Source organism: Zeus faber (genome assembly GCF_960531495.2).
Source record: "Zeus faber genome assembly, chromosome: 1".
In the NCBI taxonomy this organism is placed as follows: domain Eukaryota; kingdom Metazoa; phylum Chordata; class Actinopteri; order Zeiformes; family Zeidae; genus Zeus; species Zeus faber.
The window spans coordinates 7,745,300-7,751,469 of NC_137193.1; the positions used below are offsets into that span (position 1 = coordinate 7,745,300).

Sequence of the window (6,170 nt, forward strand, 5' to 3'; positions counted from 1 at the left end):
GAAGAGAGAATCCAATGGAAAGATGATTTCCAGAGGTGGGGAGGCGGCGGAGCAGTAAGCCCCTCCAGAAAGGGAGGCGAGCCGAGGGGGGCAGAGCGCATTATGCCTCTCCCCAGACCATGGCAGAAGGTTTTTTCAGGGGGCGATGCAAGGTGTGGAATGGGGATCGGCGAAAGAAGATTTAGACTCGCGGGCCAATTCACTGGGAAAGTTGAGGCGTGGCCCGCCGGCTATTTGAGGGGCCAGAAAAGAAAAATCTGACTTTTCCTCGGCTCTTTTTGGATTTTGAACCCTGTTGGCATCGCTCGGATTGGAGCCTATCAGCGGCGGCTTGGCGTGGAGATAACGCGGGGAGGATTTGGGCAAAGCAGCAGGATGCAAAAGATAAGAGAGTGAGCCAAGTTGATCTTTGACGGTGGTTGGACTGGCGACGCTTCACGAGGGCAGGGCGGGGGGAACCTGCGGGTGTGTGCTTCCAAACAGAAGGGACTCGGCCTGGGGCATCCAAACATCCCGGAGCCTGGTCGTACATACAGTACGGTGGCCTGTACGTTCACATTGGTTTGCGCGGGTCCCTGGATTGGCTTGTGAGCGTGGCGCCGCGCTAATAAAGGAAGGTTCGGGATCTCTCAGGGTGAGAGACGAATACGTTTACGGTTAGCCCTGGTGCAGCGGCATGCGCTCATTTAAACAACCCTCGCCTCACCTTGCCGCGGACCCAATGAGATGACTTATACTGTACTGGACACCACCTACATGGAACCTCCATCCCTACATCCATCTGTCCGTCCATCCATCAATTGAGCTGCCCAGCCGTCTGTGTGTGTATGTATGTGTGTGTGTGTGTGTACACATTATGGCATGCATATGCGCTTCCGCATAATGTCCACCACCCCGTACGGGACTGGGTGAGTGGGAGCGGGTGGGCGTGCTGGCGGCCGACAGTAGCCGTGCGCATATGCGCGTGCCGCCGTTCACGTCTGTCATTGAGCCTGTGTGTGTGTGTGTGTGTGTTTGCGTGCGTGCCAGGTGATTGTTTTGATACGCGGCGACGAGGGCATTCCGGCGCAGGGCTGTCAGAGGCGCCCGAGCTGCCGAGCCGAGTGGCTGATGCCAGCTGAGCGGAGATTTGACTGACACTGACATCGCCAGGCACAGATGGAGAGCGTAGCACCGCTCAGCTTGGCCCCGTCTCCCTCCCTCCCCCTCTCTGTCTCTCTCTCTCTCTCTCTCCCTGTCCCTCTTGTCTTTCAGACTGTCTCTCTCTCTCTCTCTCTCTCTCGGATGGGCTGTGCCCCCGGCTTTTATGTTGCCGGGTTTTTGCATTTGTGCGTTGGTGGGCTTTACAGTCCGAACGACCTGGAGGGAGTTTAGTTTAATCGGGTATCACACGTTTGCGTCAACGTGCGTGATGGACGCCGTTCTCGCCCTTCTTTCCCATTTATCCCTGCACCCCACCCTTATCGCGGGTTGATAATACACGCGCACACACACACACACACACACACACACACACACACACACACACACACACACACACACACACACACATGCACACACAAAAGCGGCACTCAGAGTAAGAAAGTTGCTTCATTAACCTGCCCGGTTAAAAGAAGGTTAAATAAGCACATTAAAAGTCGTTCTCCATCTCTCCCGTGTCTTTGCACCCTTCTCCCCTCTGCACTGCTCTTCATCTCCCTCGTTCCTCCCCCTCTCTCTCTCTCTCTCTCTCTCTCTCTCTCTCTCTCTCTCTCTATCTCCCTCTCTCTCCCCGCCTCCTTCCCTCCCCTGTGTTGAAGGATCCCCGACCGATTGCACTCCTCCGCTCATAAATATTCTCCAGGGCTCAGCTGGCCTCACCAGTCAGGGCCGGCGGAGATGGAGAGCGAGGGGAAAGGGAGGGAGAGGTAGAGAGAGGGAGAGAGAGAGTAATATGCATGGGGGTGAAGCGCCCGTTGAAGGGGGGGGCTGGTAATCTGTCACAAGCAGAGAGCCTTACCTCCCCCTGCTGGATGGTCACTGCACAGGGACACACACACACACACACACACACACACACATCGACACACACTGTCGCTATCTCTTTCTCTCACTCTATCTCTCCATCTCGCTCTATCTCGTTCTCCCACTCTCATTAGTTCTTTGATTGCGGCGGAATTGTAAAGGCTTCTAATTGCGTGTAATAACACTGTTTCATAATACATTTGATTCTCTCATTATGGACAAAGAGTTATCTTTCAACCATCTTTATCGGCTTTTGTTTTGTCTTTCTCTTTTCCCGTTTCCCCCCCCCCCTCACCACATGGCTCAGCTACACATTCTCTGCAGTGTCCAGAGCAGCGGAACGATCTATGACTGATTGTAGAGTGAATCGTTGTAAATAATTCATATTTAAAAATGATACCCTATATACCATGCATACTATCGCATATACAATCATATTTTCTCTCTTTGTATATGTTGTTTTTATATATCTGACTATTTTTATCTCCCACTATTTATACAGTTTTTTACAGTCATGTTTTTGGCAATTTGTATATATTTGACAATTATTTATTAGTATATTTATTTTATTTATTGTTTTTATTGACTTACTTTATTTTAGTTTATTTTTATATTAATTGTATTCACAATCTGTTGCGACTCTTCTTTTTTAAAATGTACATATAATCCGAATTAGTTAATTCCAGATGGAATTAACTGATTCTGATTCTAGGGTAGAAAAGAAAAAAACAGTCATGTTGATTTAACTCTATCTATCTGTCTATCTGTCTGTCTGTCTGTCTGTCTGTCTGTCTGTCTGTCTGTCTGTCTGTCTGTCTGTCTGCCTGTCTGTCTGTCTGTCTGTCTGTCTGTCTGTCTGTCTGTCTGTCTGTCTTTCTAGCTATCCATTAATGAATTGCTGTGACAAGGCTCTTCCAGTCAGATACATTTTAATTCTTTAAAAAATTTCTATTCCACTCAGAGGCATCTATTTTGACAGCTGCTGAATCCATGTTGGGCTAAACAGGATGTGCTGGGGAGCGTGAAGGGCGGCCGCAGCGATCTCTATAATCACCTCGTCAACTAAGCATAATACATAATTTGTTATTTCTCTCGATTGGATTTGCAGAAGGCGCAAACACTGTCACGCTTGCGCTATATGAAAAAAAAAAGAAAGAAAGAAAGAAAAAGATGAACAGATTTGCTGTTGAAAATGCACCGGTTATTTAATTCGAATGTGGGCTAACATGATTAATTTATTACCGACACACAGAAAGATCAATGTTTTTATTTTTATTTTTATGGGCTGGTTCTTTAGAAGACACTCATTGAGTTTACAATGCATTGTCAAATCACGGTAAGCGTTTCAATATTCGTTTTTGGTAAATTCATGCCATCATCCTTATAACCGTGTAAGAACGCGATGTGATAACGGATTTCAGAGAAGTTATCCATCGGCGTTGACCATTAGAACGTAATCGTTGCGGTAGACGTTTAGTATGCCTGAACCCAACTGATGGAGAACATAATTTGTTGCAACAATATTAACATTTAATTGAATTCCTCTGGAAACAGATTGTGAAATCTAGCTGCCAGGGTTCTTCAAGTTCCCCGTGCTCAGTTTTATTGGTTGAATTCCCCAGGTTTGTACTGCACAACACTTTCAGCTTTATTCTCCATTATCCTGCCACATTTTATTTTATTGTGTACTGTTAACTGTGAGGTTTATTGTGTATTTCACATTTTACCCCAGATATGGCCACTTTTCATCTATCTATCTATGTCTGTCTGTCTGTCTGTCTGTCTCTCTCTGTCTGTCTGTCTGTCTATCTATCTATCTATCTATCTATCTATCTATCTATCTATCTATCTATCTATCTATCTATCTATCTATCTATCTGTCTGTCTGTCTGTCTGTCTGTCTGTCTATCTGTCTCTATCTATCTATCTATCTGTCTATCTATCTATCTATCTATCTATCTATCTATCTATCTATCTATCTATGTATCTATCTATCTATCTATCTATGTATCTATCTATCTATCTATCTATCTATCTATCTATCTATCTATCTATCTATCTATCTATCTATCTATCTATCTATCTATCTATCTATCTATCTATCTATCTATCTATCTGTCTGTCTGTCTGTCTGTCTGTCTGTCTGTCTGTCTATCTACGTATCTATCTATCTCTTTGGTGAACTATTTTACCATGTTTGGGTCTATAAACAACTAATCACTACTCCAAGAGGGGGAGAATCAGCACGGGTGAGACAAATAGACATAGAACCAAACAACATGTACATGGAAAAGCATGAACATCAGACGACAACATGTGTATAAAAAAAACAGAGTTGATCAGTTCCAGGAAAACTGGAACAACAATTGGGCACGTGGCCTCTTTCTGTGATAGTTATGGCAGTAAATGAGGGACAAAAGGAGAGGGATGTAACCAGGAGGGTTAGGGTGTGTTCAAAGCAGGTGCTGGTGGTGTGTGTGTGCCTGTGATGAGACCGCCTGTATGTACATGTGATGTGTGTGTGTGTGCAAAGTGTCCACCGGTGAGTGTACGGGACTTGTCCCAATTGGTTCTGGTGTATACTATTAAATATACTCCTCAGTATTAAATCTTAGACCTCCAAGCAGCGGAAAAGGCCCCGAAAGCCATCCCTGAGTCCTGTAGCCGTTCAGACACCCCACGCTGCAGGAAAGCCCCGAGCACCCCGCCCTGCAGCCCCAAGAGACCCCCCAGCCCCCAGAGAAATGGAAGCCCGCGGAGCAAGCCCCTTGCCCGGCCCCGAGGAGCATAACCTAGTCCCAGAGAGCGCGAGGCGATCTGCACCCTTGAGGCGCACACATACAACCTGCTCCATGTGCAGGCACAAGACGCAGTCGCAGGTACGGAACCCAGGGCCCGCGCAAGGGCCAGGCCCGCCCCACCACAGCCAGCCGGACGCCCCATCCAGCCGCGAGCCCTGAGCCCCCATCCACGTAGCCGAGTGTGCTCAGCGCAGGGCACCTAGATGTCAGCACCCCCCACCCATGCCAGTAGGCCGCCAGATATATGGGCCCTCCGGCACCCGGGGCACCCGCTGCAGAGAAGCGGGAGCAAAGGCCGACAGCCCAACCCACACCCACAACAGCAAGCGGCCTCCCAGGGGCCACCGAAGGCACCCGGCGGCGCTCTCCGCATAACAGCCAGGTCGCAGCATGCCAGAAATCCCCAGGCTTTCAACTATTCAAAGGTGCTTCATTCATCACGGTATGCATTTTGAAAAAAGCCATACCCCTCTGAGATCTTGGGTGGGCGCCTAAGGGCCTACAGTATATTGTATTGTCCATCTAATAATGCAAATATAATGTAATGTAATAATGTAAATATAATGGAGTAAACGCACAATTGACACAATGCAAATATCTCAGGGCATCGCTCCTAAGAACCATTTTTGATTTCATTTTGCCCTTGGATGACAAAATCCTCAAGCACTTTTCATGACAAAGGTGGTGTATAAATTGTTATTCTAGGACTTATATCCTCCTTCCTTCATACCCTTTCAGTCGAAAATACCACAAATTGACTCCCAATGGATCGAGGGGGGGGGGTGGTGGTCCCTCTTTTCTTGGAACGTGCGGAACGATTAGAGCGATGAGACGGCGTGTTTGCAGACAGGTTATTGTGCAGAACTGTGTTGTTGCGTTATTGCCGCCGCTCGATGTAATGACTCCAGCGCTGCGTCTCGGAGTAGAGAGCGCGCCGCAGTCACATCCTTCGGCGTCGGCGAATGCCTTTATTGCAAAATAAAATAAATTAATGCCTTTTGAACGGAATGGAGTGGAATGGAACACCCTAGGGTGCAAGGTGAAGATTACAGTACGATACGCTGCAATATAGCAACACAAAATCCCCCCAAAATATTGACTGGAGCATCCTTCAGCCCGGTTATTATGGGATTTATGTTTTTCCCCGTCACGCGTGAGGGGATGGTCGTGTGAGGGAGGGAGGGAGGGAGGGAGGGAGGGAGACCCTGTCCATATATATTTATATATTTACTCAACCAGTCAGGAGGTTGAATGAGTCACCAGGATAGTGTGTGGAAGTGTGTGTGGCCCCTGGTGAGGACCCCGGGGCGGCAGCGGGTGACAGGGACCTCGTCCGGCACGGGGCTTATGGCTTCTGACAAGCGT

At 47.8% G+C, this 6,170-nt stretch overlaps 1 protein-coding gene across 1 annotated transcript in view; it reads left to right on the plus strand.

Moving 5' to 3' along the window:
• The window catches only part of LOC307231077 (BMP/retinoic acid-inducible neural-specific protein 3-like), a 68,593-nt gene that overhangs the window by 24,873 nt on the left and 37,550 nt on the right, over positions 1-6,170 (plus strand). The window lies entirely within an intron of this gene.